Source organism: Lissotriton helveticus, chromosome 1_1 (genome assembly GCF_964261635.1).
Source record: "Lissotriton helveticus chromosome 1_1, aLisHel1.1, whole genome shotgun sequence".
NCBI lineage: Eukaryota > Metazoa > Chordata > Amphibia > Caudata > Salamandridae > Lissotriton > Lissotriton helveticus.
Window position 1 is genome coordinate 1,304,992,138 of NC_136057.1, and position 14,730 is coordinate 1,305,006,867.

The following is a 14,730-nucleotide window of genomic DNA, read 5'->3' on the forward strand; positions in this document are numbered from 1 at the left end:
GTTTTTTGTGTTTGGGAGGGTACAAAAGAAGAAGCAGATACATTTGTAGAAAGCCTAAATAAAAATGAGTTGAATTTAAAGTTTACCCACCAAATCAGCTCAGAAAAAATGGAGTTTCTAGATGTTATGATGGAAGTAAAGAATGGTAAAATTGAGACATCTCTGCATCGTAAAGCTACTGCGGGGAATAGCATGTTACATGCTCGCAGCTGTCACCCCAATAGTTTGATCCAAAGTATCCCATATGGAGAGCTACTACGTGCAAAGAGGAACTGCAGCACAGTAGAGGGATATGAGAAGGAATGCGCTATCATGATCAAACGGTTTAAGGAAAGGGGTTACAGTGATCAATGTATAGCGACGGCATGTATGAAAGTAGAGTCAAGAAATAGAGAAGATCTGTTGAAAATTCATGAAGGGCCTAAAATCAGTAAGAAAGTGAGATTTGTAACAACATATAGCAACAAGGCATATGAAATGAGGAAATGCCTTGATAAACACTGGAGTATATTGAAAACAGACCTTGACTTGGATAAGGCAGTTAGTGAGTCACCACAGATTACCTTTAGAAAAGGGAGGTCATTTAAAGACCTGGTTAGTCCAGCAATATTACCCAAACCAGGATTAAGAACAGCGAAGCCAGTACAAGGGTTCTATATTTGCGGAAAATGCAAAGCCTGTAAATATAGTACAAGTTGTAAATCAGTGAAACTATCAGCCAGTTGTTGTCCATTCAGAATTCAAAAACATTTGACGTGCGACACAGAATATGCAGTGTACGCCCTCAGGTGCCCATGTAATTTATGTTACATTGGCAGCACAATACACAAAGCCAAAAAAAGAGTGATGGAGCATCTAAGGGCAATTAACCACCATGACAAACAATATCCCATCGCACGCCACTTCTACAAAGAACACAAACAGAATACCAGTCTCTTATCCTTTGTGGTACTGGATTGTATACCCAAGAGAGAGAGAGGTGGTGATCGTGTCAAAGAGTTGAGAAGATTGGAATCAAGATTTATAATTAAATTCCAAACACTATACCCGTCAGGTCATAATGCAGATGAGGGGTTGGCAGTCCATCTTGGGTGAAAATGTGCTATTGTTGTTCAGTTTTAAGAAAAAAAAACGCTGTTTACAATGTATTTATGGAAATAGATGAATCAATGATAAAATGTAAGGTTTATGTGACTCGATATCACCACTAATTTTAATGGGTATACTCTCTCATTTTCAGATTATTCAAGAAATTTTGCATTCCTGAGTGTTAGAAATACGTTTTTGAAAGCCATCAAGTTGTGTGAATGAAGATAATTTGCACAATAAGACATTTGAACATTACGCCCACTGGGGCGGAACCGAATCAATTTGTTATGGAATCCCCATAAAATTAACCAGGCTTTAAATCGAGTGATAATGATGGTATAATTGTAATGAAATAAGCCCACTGGGGCTGAATTGTAAATACAATGCCCGTGTTGTGCAATGCTGTAAGGAAAGCGACATTAGATGCCTGACGAAGGAATGAAGTTATAATTCCTGCAAATTGGGACAATGAAACGCAAGCCCACTGGGGCCCAATGTCGAATTAAGTAGAACTATGGTATTTAAAAGTATAAATGTGTAAATATATGAGACATGCATAAGCGAGTGGCAATCACTAATTATAAACAAAAGGTATACGTGGCTTATAATGTTGCAACGGAGTTTGTCGATATGAAACAAGAACCGGCAGCAAACAATGCTTTGTGGGACTAGTAGTTCCGACTAACACAACGTCACGGAAAGTTTAGTGATTGAAGGTGTTTAATTTACAATGAACATCGGAATGCAAACGTGTAAATTGAAAAGTATAAATTAAGATACAGAAAGTGAATAGTATCATTTTATATGAAGAAGTGTTGAAACTTTGAGAGTCTGGTTTCACTGGTTACTTTAGTCACATGACAATGTTTGTTTTCCGTTTTGTATATAACTTTATTGTTTAACGCCACTCTTCACTCGTGAGCAAGCGGCTGCGGCTGCGAAACGCGTTGGGTGTGATCGCCAAATAAATTTCACTTAAAAAGCAGTTTGGGCCTCGACTTGTTGTCTTTTAACTGACAGAGACGGCGCTTTGTTGGATGTATATATATATATATTCACTGAAAAAACCATAGGTTATAGACCATATATAGTTAGGAATTAGCATTTACAAAACCTTGAAAATTCACTGAAAAAACCATAGGTTATAGACCATATATAGTTAGGAATTAGCATTTAAAAAACCTTATTTTACTCACACAAAACCATTGAAATTCCATATATAGTTAGTTGCACTAACTATATATCGCGCACCCGCAATCCACTGCTGATCATGTCACATATTACATCATTCATGACATGGTCAGTGACATCACTGATGACATCACTGATGACATCTCAAATGACATCACTGATGAGATCACTGATGACATCTCATTTGACATCAATGACCACATCACTGATGATATCATTCATGTGACAATACAATGCATCTCCTCACATTTTAATATAACCTCTGTTTCACCCAGTGTTAAATACAGAGTATAATTTTTGAAACCATTGACACACCAATACTAGTTACTACATACGTACTCACTGATTCCTACGTCTACACACACATTCACTCATTCACCCATACAATCATTCATACATACAATCACTCATCTTTACAACACTATCATATGCACTCATACACCTATACAGACACTCACACTCTGCCACTCATCCATGGAGTTACTCACACACCTAGTCAGTCCTGTAAAGAATCAATCACACTTCCATTTTCTTGTCTATACAGTTAAACATAGAGCACCTTACATTTTCAAACATATACTAACACATACTTACTTTCTTATACAATCATTGATACAAGTACACATTGATCTGCACAGAGTCACACACCTCCCAGCCAGCCACACACACACTCAGTCTCCCATACAAATACTTGGACAATCAATCAATAACCCATATAGTTAATCATATAGCTACTGATCAACACATGCAGCAGTTTACAGAACAACAGACATAATGATGCACAAATTAAGACAGTTTAGTCACTAACCCATGCACTCAGTGAGACACATTTAATCACTCACTCATACATTCAGTCATGCACCTACTAAATCCTTCGTCCAGACACTTATACATCTACTCATTCTTCAATATGTAAAACATATTTAAACTTTACAGAAACACACAGTCACTGGATGATGTCATCAGTGATCTCATCAGTGATGTCATTTGAGATGTCATCAGTGATGTCACTGACCATGTCATGAATGATGTAATATGTGACATGATCAGCAGTGGATTGCGGGTGCGCGATATATAGTTAGTGCAACTAACTATATATGGAATTTCAATGGTTTTGTGTGAGTAAAATAAGGTTTTTTAAATGCTAATTCCTAACTATATATGGTCTATAACCTATGGTTTTTTCAGTGAATTTTCAAGGTTTTGTAAATGCTAATTCCTAACTATATATGGTCTATAACCTAAGGTTTTTTCAGTGAATTTCAATGGTTTTTTAATAGCAAATATCATAAGCTGTCGAATGTCAAGTACGTGGTAAGTGAAAACATTTTCGTGTTTATGCACACTGATCTGCTTTGAATGGTGCCCCCCCCCTCATTTCTATTAGGAGTACTCTCTCTTTGCACATAGTGAAGGGTAGTTAACGCAGGCCTTTGCCCCCGTTGTAATACGTCGTGCCTGCTTCTCTCTCCATTTGATTGATTGTTATCCAAGTATTTACTGTTTTAGAATTGGTTCTCTTTGGTTCATTCTCTATTTACAAACAAACACAGAGTCGCAATACTCTGTTTAGTCTTCGCAGATAACGAAAAATCGTGTAAAAAAAAAAGAAAAGGAATCGAGCAAAATCAGTAGGCCACTAATGGGATCTCTTTTTGACCTTGCTAAAATAGAAACATTAGGAACAACCCCTCATGACAAATACAAAACTAGTGAGATGAACTGAACTCCACACAATGATGGCTGCAAAACAGCTTGGCTCCGCCACCCACCCCGCCCAAAATAACGATAAAGAGCGGCTGCCATGATTGGTTGCGGAATGGCCACGACGGAGCTACGAAATGGTGCTGCTCTCATGCTAACCCCAGCTTCAGTCTGAATATCCAGAAACACTGTAGACTACCAATTCGATCAGTTCCGGTAGCGCCCCAATGTAACCCGGTAGAGAAGAACTAGCCCTCCCCTCTTTGACTGATGGTTCTTGTTGCCTGTCCCTTCTGTTGTCATTTAACAGAACTATTTAGCCTGCTGAAAGGGGTTGTGTTCCAACCGCTGGTTGGTGGAGACATTTTGACTATATTCTGGACCTGCGTTGTCGCGTAATGCGTCATATGACGCGCCGCGTTAGCGCATCCGGAAGTCATCCGGGGCGCGCAGCGCGTAACGTAAGCATAACAAGTCATGTGAATTGTTAATAAAACTTTTCATTGGTTCATTTTACTTTTCTTATTCTAATGATGAAAGGCTTGGTCATATGACCTAAAAATTACGCTTTTTATTACTTCCGAACATTATTTTTTCTTAAATATATGTTATAATGTTCCAGGCTAATGTACTTTCCTGGAAAATTTACAACTGTCCTGCAAGTAAAATATATTCTTTTTTCGAGAAAAAGAGCATTTCTTCGTCCCATGACGGAGCCGTTGAGCAAAAGAGGGTCGACCTGCTGTCTTAGTCGCCGATACGCCTGAATATGAGATTCTTATCGATCACTTTATGTTGCAGGAGTAGAAAACACAACAGCCCTTGACCATTTATCTTTACTGCGTTCCTTCGAATTATACCTTTTACCCTTCATGTAATTGGTCTGCTTTATTTCACTTGCCTTTTACTGATTCTAAAACAGTGACTATTATTAAAAACTTTACCAATGTATATACTACTACCATGTTTTCTTTTAAAAACCTTTATTGTGAAAATTTCATTATACAAATACGAGCCTATAACCACGTGGGCCGGCCACGGAGCAAACTGTAATCGTATATGATGAGTAGACATTTACACTGTAGAGGAACGTAACGGGCGAGCCATTAGGTTGCAAGAACTAAGGTGTCTAACAGTTACGGAATCGGTGGACGTACATTTTATAATTAAAATACGACAGGGCCAGTTACAATAAAATTATCTAGATATACATTTGCGGGCAAGTACCATGGGTGACGTTAATTCGAACTTTCAATAGTACAGTAATCAATAACACATCAGAACTTAATATCAATAGGGATGTCGAAATATTCAATCAATTCTCGTCCCCGCCCGCCATGTGCTTCAAAACTGCATACGTATCTCGTGATTTCAAGGTTCTGCAACCAGTACACAACAAGGAGTTACGAGTCCCATTTATTCCGGCGCCATTTTGGGCGAGGACGGGCAGGTCCAGGATATAGTCAAAATGTCTCTACCAACCATCAACTATGATGATGTTCATATGCTGTATTTATTAGAGTAACACTCATCTGTCCACATGAAATTAATTTGCCACAATCTAAACATGTCATTTTAATCTTTCCAAAGTTCTTCTAAATATTTGGGACCGTTTCCCTTGCCTCTGATTCTGTCAGTGCCACTTCTTTGATGAATGTACTAGCAGGTCAGGGGTTCTCCTCCAAATCTCTCTTTTATGCAGCACTATAATTAATTGGTGCCACCTCTCCATATGACGATGCATGGTATAGTTACCATAACTATATTTTTTTTCGGTTCCTCTGGAGAGTTCATCGTGGCAGATGAAGTGTGTAACGTACCGGGCATTTACCTTTTTTTGCATGTACAGGAAAGGAAAAAAAAAATCGAGCGTCCGAGTTCTAAGGTGTCCCAGGGCCATTTTAGTGGACCAGGCCCAAATCCAAAGAACAGGCCGCCATTTTGAGAGTCCTGTTGCAGCCGCCTGTCGCTGTAGCATCAAGAGCAGCCAAAACTCAGCTGAATGGCAACTGAAACGGTAAAGGGGCGCCCCACTACAGCAGACGAGCCTCCACCTAGGAAGGCCCGTTCACGCGCCTCCCCCCCCCCCCCTTCGGGCACCCCATGCCGTTATTCGGAGCAGTATTGTAGGATGGCCACACCAGTGCGGCAACTTGCTAGACATCACCTCGGTGGTAACCGAATCTCAACGTCTTGTGGTGTCTTCTATTCAGAAAACATTGTTATGCTGCCTTCGACCTATTCGCCGCAAGTGCGCACACAACTCAACTGCATAGCTTGCTAGACACCACCTCGGTGCCATCCGGATCTTGGAATCTCAGCGCCTTTTGGTGTCTTCTCTTCAGAAAATATTGTTGCGCTGCCTTTGGCCCCATTCGCACATCGGTCCGCTACTGACGCCATCTCACAGGCTAATGGGGCGCCCCACGCCGACTTTCAGCATTGTAGGATGACCACACCAGTACAGCAACTTGCTAGACATCACCTCGGTGCCATCCGGATCTCGGCGCCCCACTGCAGATGAAGTGCCTCTCAACTATGAAACCACCACGGTGACATCCGGATCTTGGCGCGTTGTGCTGCCTTCGGCCTATTCGCACATCGGTCCGCTACTGACGCCATCTCACAGGCTAATGGGGCGCCCCACGCCGACTTTCAGCATTGTAGGATGACCACACCAGTACAGCAACTTGCTAGACATCACCTCGGTGCCATCCGGATCTTGGCATCTCAACGCCTAGTGGTATCTTCCATACAGAAAATATTGTTGCGCTGCCTTTGACCCCATTCGCACATCGGTCCGCAACTTAGACATCACCTCGGTGCCATCCGGATCTTGGCATCTCAGCGCCTTGTGGTGTCAGTCAGAAAATATTGTTGCGCTGCCTTTGGCCCCATTCGCACATCAGTCCGCTACTGACACCATCTCACAGGCCAACAGGGCGCCCCACGCCGACTTTTACCATTGTAGGATGGCCACACCAGTGCCACAACATGCTAGACACCACCTCGGTGCCATCCGGATCTTGGCATCTCAGCGCCTTGTGGTGTCTTCTATTCCGAAAATATTGTTGCGCTGCCTTTGGCCCCATTCGCACATCAGTCCGCTACTGCCGCCATCTCACAGGCCAACGGGGCGCCCCACGCCGACTTTCAACATTGTAGGATGGCCACACCAGTGCGGCAACTTACTAGACACCACCTCGGTGCCATCCGGATCTTGGCGCGTTGTGCTGCCTTCGGCCTATTCGCACATCGGTCCGCTACTGACGCAAACTCACAGGCCAACGGGGCGCCCCACGCCGACTTTCAGCATTGTAGGATGGCCACACCAGTGCTGCAACTTGCTGGACACCACCTCGGTGTCATCCGGATCTTGGCGCGTTGTATTGCCTTCGGCCTATTCGCACATCGGTCCGCTACTGACGCCGCCTCACGTGCCAACGTATTTTCTCCGCATTTTATACCCTATGCCGCATAACAGGTCATGTGACTTGTTTATAAAACTTTTCATTGGTTCATTTTACTTTTGGTTTCCTAATGATGGAAGGCTTGATCATATGACCTAAAAACAACACTTTTCATTGGATGAAAACTTTTTTTTTTTCCCAAACGATGAAAGCCCCACCTTGTTTCTGGATGTTTCAGACTGAAGCTGGCTTCAGTATGAGAGCACCACCATCTCGTAGCTCCGTCGTGGTCATTCCGCGAGCAATCATGGCAACCGCTCCCCACCAGAAGCCTACAGGAGTCGGGGGCCCCCAAAACTTTTGATAAATCCTCAAGGCGGAGGGGACGCTTTCGAGAATGGGGTCCAAGACCTAGCAGACAAGCGTCCGATTTCCAAGGTGTCCCAGGGCCATTTCAGTGGACCAGGCCCAAAAAGGAAAGAGCCTGCCGCCATTTTGAGAGTCCTGTGACAGCCGCCTATCGCTGCACCGCAAGAGTGGGCGCAACTCAGCTGAATTGCGGCTTTTGACACAGTGGACCAAAAACGGACGGAATGGCAACTGAAACGGTAAAGGGGCGCCCCACTACAACAGATGACACTCCACCTGGAGAGGCCCGTTCACGCCGCCTCCCCCGGGGTGCCCCACGCCGTTATTCGGAGCAGCATTGTAGGATACCAAAACCAGTGCGGCAACTTACTGGACATCACCTTGGTGCCATCGTTCTGCTGCCTTGGAACTATTCGCACAACAGTTTGCTACTGATGACCCACCCCCCGCGACGCCCCACGCCAGAAATCTGGACGTTGTGCTGCGTTGGGACTATTCGCACAGCCGACCGCTACTTCGTTGTTTTTCCCTAAAAATGTTTATATGTTATTACTGTTTTTGTTTTCTTGTATATATTTATAAGTTATTAAAGTTTTATAATCTTACTACTTTGTTGGAGTGCTATATATTTTTAATGTGACACATAATTGTAAAAACTTTGATGTACAAAGAGTCATCCCTGGAATCTTCCGCTTCAGGCTCGGTCCCCTCCCCAATCACAATACAGGATGGTTTTCAGATAATAGGAACGCGTCTGCTGTGACGGATCTCATCGAGTGTGGGCCTTGAGCTACTATAACTCCTTTGAAGAGGGGTGATTCTTTACAGCTGGGGCCATAAACTACATCTGCAGGGCTAGCTGATACCCTAGGACCGGCCTGGACAATCGGACACAGAGGAAAAGGAGTGTCAGAGGGTGCGGTAGTGAATAGGGCGAAAGGGAGGTGTCGGGCGGGCACAGGGTGTGATTCTCAGGGAAGAGCAGCGCAGATGGGGGGTGGTTTATTACCCATGCATAAGACAGAGAGCGGGGGTGACCACTGCCTGGGGGAGATGCTTGCGAGGGTGGGGAGTCATGCTAAGGATCGACAGCGTGCACAGAGTGGGTCTGGTCAAGGCATCTAAAATGACTGCCGTGCACGACAAAAGTGTGGCATTTGAAAAAAGGCAAGATGGCGCAGACAATGTTTTTCAACACTTCCTGATTTCCTTCGAATCGAACGTTAACAGACGTTGGGGCATATTACCAAAGTTAAGCGATATTTATCCCTAACGATGCTTAGCAACGATTTTTTTACCGCTAAGCATCGTCAGAAATTATCGCAGATAAACCTTGCTATTATCAAGGTTTATCGCAAATACGATAAAAAACGACCGCAATGCATTAATATCGCTGAAAACTCAGCGATATTCATGCATTACCGAGCTAATGCTCTTAGCCATGTTATCCACCTCCCATTGGATAACATGCCTTAGAACTGCTCAGGGCAGGTGCTAGCTTTTGGAGATATTCGCGCTTATCGTGAATATTTCCAAAAGTTGATAATAGGAGATAGCGATGTTAGCGACTGTTTCCAGTCGCTAACATCTTGGCATGCCCACTTTGCATGTCATTAGTGATAAATATCACTCACATGCAAAGTGGGGCCCAAGATGGTCGCTATCTCCTACTAGCCGTCGCTAACTGGTGTTAGCAACAGCTAGGTAATACAGATATAATTTTATCTCCGCGAAGCGGAGCGCTGTTACAGATATATATCTTTTTTTGAACGTTAATTTCTCAAAATCCACTGGAGCACATATATTGAGACCTAGCAAAGGCACATCGGACTACCAGTCCCTACAATTTTGCCAAGTTTCGTGCAAATCCATTCAGCCGTTCGATTATTATTATTATTTTTTTTTTTGCCTCGCGGGGCCCTATTAAAACCTCCACATCAAACCTAAGAGGTCAAGGAGGATCTACTATGCCCCCTTATGGTCATTTGCCCCTTCGCTTTGGCCTCCTCTTGTCTCTCGATCCTACCGAGAGACAAGATGGCGGCCGCTACGGACTGTTTGCAATGTTTACAGACGCCGGAGAACCAATCAGCTTCGCAAACCTCCGTTACGCGAAGCGGAGCGCTGTTACAGATATATATCTTTTTTTGAACGTTAATTTCTCAAAATCCACTGGAGCACATATATTGAGACCTAGCAAAGGCACATCGGGCTACCAGTCCCTAATATTTTACCAAGTTTCGTGCAAATCCATTCAGCCGTTCGATTATTATTATTATTAATTTTTTTTTGCCCCGCGGGGCCCTTTTAAAACCTCCACATCAAACCTAGGGGGTCAGCGAGGATCTACTATGCCCCCTTATGGTCATTTGCCCCTTCGCTTTGGCCTCCTCTTGTCTCTCGATCCTACCGAGAGACAAGATGGCGGCCGCTACGGACTGTTTGGAATGTTTACAGACGCCGGAGAACCAATCAGCTTCGCTTCACAAAGCTCCGTTGCGCGAAAAGTACGCGAACTGGAGCGCTGCCCGGTCCGCTGTTACAGATATATATCTTTTTTTGAACGTTAATTTCTCAAAATCCACTGAAGCACATATATTGAGACCTACAAAAGGCACATCGGACTACCAGTCCCTACAATTTTGCCAAGTTTCGTGCAAATCCATTCAGCCGTTCGGGCTAAAAGTGAGGCCAACCGCCCTATGGAAAACTCAATGTTAAAAACACGTTTTGGGACCCCCCTTTTTTCTCGGCCCCCCCTTGACGAACCCCCCCCAAATTTTCAAGGGCTGCTCAGAAACAAAATGTGCCATTTTCCTGAAAATTTCAGCCAATTCCGTCCACAAACGCCAAAGTTATTAGACATAGAATTTTCAAAAATCCCATAGGGAAAAAATCCTAACTATATATACCTACTGGCGACCGCCAGTAGGTAATATATATATACATATATATATATATATATATATATATATATATATAATATAATATAATATATGCCGGGTCTGGTAGCTCAGTGGACGAAGGCGTCCGCTGCAGGGACCTGTGTTCAACCTCATGGTCACAGTTCTTTTTGTTGCTCTAGCCCCGCCCCTCCCCCACTGACCCCGCCCCCCACCGGTGTGGCCTCGGACACAAACCACACTGTAAATTTGGCCCCTGAGAGAAAGTTTGTGAGTACCCATGCCCTAGAGCCTGACCCGCAAATCTAAATGTATTCATTTTTTTTTTATAGGAATGGGATTCCTATGGAAGGAAATACAAGTTACTTGTAAGTATGCTTGTAACTACTTTTCAGGGTCAGTGCTGGGCTAAAAGATGCAGCACTGGTTTCTCTCCTGATAACAAATGAATACATCGGAATTCGTTCTTCGGATGACTCAAGGTGAATATTTTAAAGTTTGAAAACTGCACACTTTGAAGAAATTGCAACTGAAACCAGTCAATGTCAGCCTATAAAAGGAAATTCACTTAGCAGGTAAATAGTGTTATTATTACTTTTTCTTACTCAGGGGTGGATCATGAATCCAGCATTGCAGCATCACCTCTAAACAGTTGAAAGAATGCAAATTACCAAAGACGCGCGGAAGCCCACGTCTCTCTTTGTTTTAAAAAATATCGCTAGAATGCGCGCATCATACGCGCACCCCGCGATTTTACCCAAAAAAAATACTTGACAGCCAATTAGCATTCAGCATGTGATCGGAAGGCTGCGCTTATGGTACGATGACAATAAGCGGAGTATCCATATTCAATTTTTTTTATGGTAATGGGGCCGCGTGGCCCCCCTCCCGTGGTCAATTCCGGGCACCGAGGTCCCCACCCTCCGGGGCATGGCTAATTATATATTATTATTTTATGGAGGAGGGCTGCATAGCCCCCTACTGAAGCCACTTCAAGCCCCGGGGACCCCATTCCCCGGGGACGGCCTTTTTTAAAAATTTATTATGGCCGTCACCGAAGTCCATCTGTGTATGTACCACCTAGGAGTTGCCTTCACTTTGCGCATGCAAGTTTGTGGTAGCGCATCCGTGTTAATATTACGTATGCACACAATACGTCCCACCGTCTGGCTATGTACCCCTAACGTATTTAATTTTATTTGCGCATGCTCAATTACAACATGCCCAATCACAGCTCTCACACCCAGTGACATCATGCTCAACCAATCATCCTTCTGCAAAGCATTTATAACCTGCCAACCTTCTCGAACTTTTCCTATTCCGCAGTCACAGCCATTGATAATATTCATATCCACTGAACACTTTTTTTAAGAATAATTTACTTAATCTGAATGATCTTTAAATACCACGTAAATGCAAATTTTTGTTCAATTTGACAATGTTGTTTTTAAGCATGCTTTCCTACTTTTTTATATCGTTAAAGTTGACTTCGTAACTTTTGTTTCTGAGCAAATCACTTAATCCTGCCGCCTTCAATTTTGTAAGTAGTGCGCCACGTGCTGCTTCCTCCCCATGAAGTGCACATGTAATCTATTGGCCAATGTTGTATTTTAGCCCGCTCTCCATGTTTTTTAATAAAGTTAAACTTGATTTCTTATCGTTTGTTCTGTGCAAATCAGTTAATCCTGCCACGTTCCTTTAATTTGCCAAGCGCCACGTGGCCCTTCCCACATCAGTGTGCTACGTACTGTTCAAGTTAATGCGATGTAGTTTTTCTTGTTTAAGTAGTGCGTTACGTGCCCCATGCATTGCAAAAGTAATGTTTTCGGCAATAGTGTATTTTAGCACAATTTCCAGCTCTTATACCTCCAATATCTTACCTTGGTAGGCGATGTTTGTAGGCAAATCACTTAATCCTGCAGCCTTTAATTTTGTAAGTAGTGCGCTACATGCTGCTTCCTCCCCATGCAGTTCACATGTAATCGATTGACCAATGTTGTATTTTACTACGCTCTCCATGTTTTTTAATGTTAAACTAGATTTGCTATCCTTAGTTCTGTGCAAATCACTTAATCCTGCCATGTTTCTTTAATTTGCCAAGCGCCACGTGGCCATTCCCGCAACAGTGTGCTATGTGCTGTTCAACCTAATGCGATGTAGTTTTTCTCGTGTAAGTAGTGCGTCACGTGCCCCATGCATTGCAAAAGTAATGTTTTTGGCAATAGTGTATTTTAGCATGGTTTCCAGCTCTTATACCTCCAATATCTTACTTTGGTAGGCGATGTTTCTAGGCAAATCACTTAATCCTGCCGCCTTTAATTTTGTAAGTAGGGCGCCACATGCTGCTTCCTCCCCATGCAGTTCACATGTAATCGATTGACCAATGTTGTATTTTACAACGCTCTCCAAGTTTTTTAATAACCTTAAACTTGATTTGTCCCCTGTTCTATCTCATTATACAGATATCTCAACCATGAGACGTACTGGTCGCCACAAGCTGTTTATTCCTGCCCATGCACTATACCAGATGGTGGTCAACCGCTCGACATACCAGATTCACTGACTGCTCTTCATATGCTATCAGATCAAGGCCAAGAGTTTGTAAATGAAGTGAGTGACCAATCTCAGCCTAACATTTGTATAATGCAATGCTATTTCCTATTTTGCTTGCCAAATATAACCTCTGATGATTGCTTTTCAACCCCAATCCTATTCAGAACAAATGTTTTTATGTACATTAAAATTAATATTTGACATATGTACAACATATACATTTTTAACTCTTTTTTCAGTTTGCAGAAAGTTACATAAATCAGCAGCAAATTGCTGAGGTTGAAAAAAAGTATATCCTCCTCTTCCAGCTGATTACACCGATGTCTCAAATATGGCATTTACTAGTTGTCTGAACCATGGAGATTCACAAATTTTTAACGGATAATGTTAAGGTAAATACTCTCAATATGAGTAGTCGAAGTTAAAAAGTAACAGATATAAGTACTTGAGGGGTTTTTGGTATCAGATAATATCCAATTCACACTTGTATAGATGAGTCTGATACAGGGTGAATCTCTGTATAACTAATGGATGATTAGGTATTAGGATGGCATACAAAGCTCCCAACCTTCTTACTTTTTCTCTTAAAGGGTTCCAAATTGGGGACGAATATTAGGCTGTGCAATAGAGGTTGACGGTGTTGCTCCACTGGTACTTGGGCCTTCTCATGAAGCAGAAGGAACCTCTTTCAATATCCTTAACTCTTCCCTTTCAAAGTTGACCGGATACTTAGTCTGCAAGTCCTTCCGCATACTTGCAGTTCCACACCAGTACTCTTTATTGGGGTCTCCTCTTGAAAGCAGTCTTGCATATCTGGCAAGTAACAAACCAAAGCGGAGTTCAAGTTGTGAACTCTGTTGGCCACAGTGTTTACACAAGGTAAGCAGAGCGGCCTAGATATTCAATACTTCCAATTAAATGCATTAGAAATAAAAGAGCGTATTTACAAATCCTTGCGCCAATGTTCCGTCATAAAAGTAACACAAAAGTGGCACCAGTGTTTTGTAAATAAGCCCTATAAAATATTGTCTTGCATAATGACTTCATCTCTCACCTAATTTCTTCTCATCTGTGAATCATTTTAAAGACCTGTTCATCTGTAATATAAATATGACGCACTAGGCACTTTTATACAGACACCGTTTGAATGCAAGCCTATAAGATAAGTGAAATCTATCAGGTACACTGCACACATTAAAAAAATAGAAAATATCGTCAAGTGTTACTTTGACTTGTAATGTGTGACCTCTTTTAGTCACATCGATCCAATTTTAAACACTAATTTTCTTTTTTGTTTTGCAGATTAACTACACTACTTCTATTGGAGTCCATTTTATATGTTGTTTGTTATATTGTTTTGTTAAAGTTATGGTTCTTGTTATTTATTGTATTGTTATCATTTAGTTACACTTCCAGTTATTTATTGTTTTATTAAAAGCTAATTAAAAAAGTACATACGTTTTTTTTTTGTGGGGGTAGCAGTCCACAATAGAAATTATATTTATATTTAT

General features: G+C 42.3%; 1 long non-coding RNA gene across 1 annotated transcript; it reads left to right on the forward strand.

The window, feature by feature from the left end:
• Positions 1-13,139: 13,139 nt before the first annotated feature.
• Positions 13,140-14,632, forward strand: LOC144772738 (uncharacterized). Its single transcript, XR_013599829.1, has 3 exons — positions 13,140-13,276; positions 13,459-13,611; positions 14,522-14,632. It is a non-coding gene; the product is annotated as an uncharacterized LOC144772738 (long non-coding RNA).
• Positions 14,633-14,730: the final 98 nt, after the last annotated feature.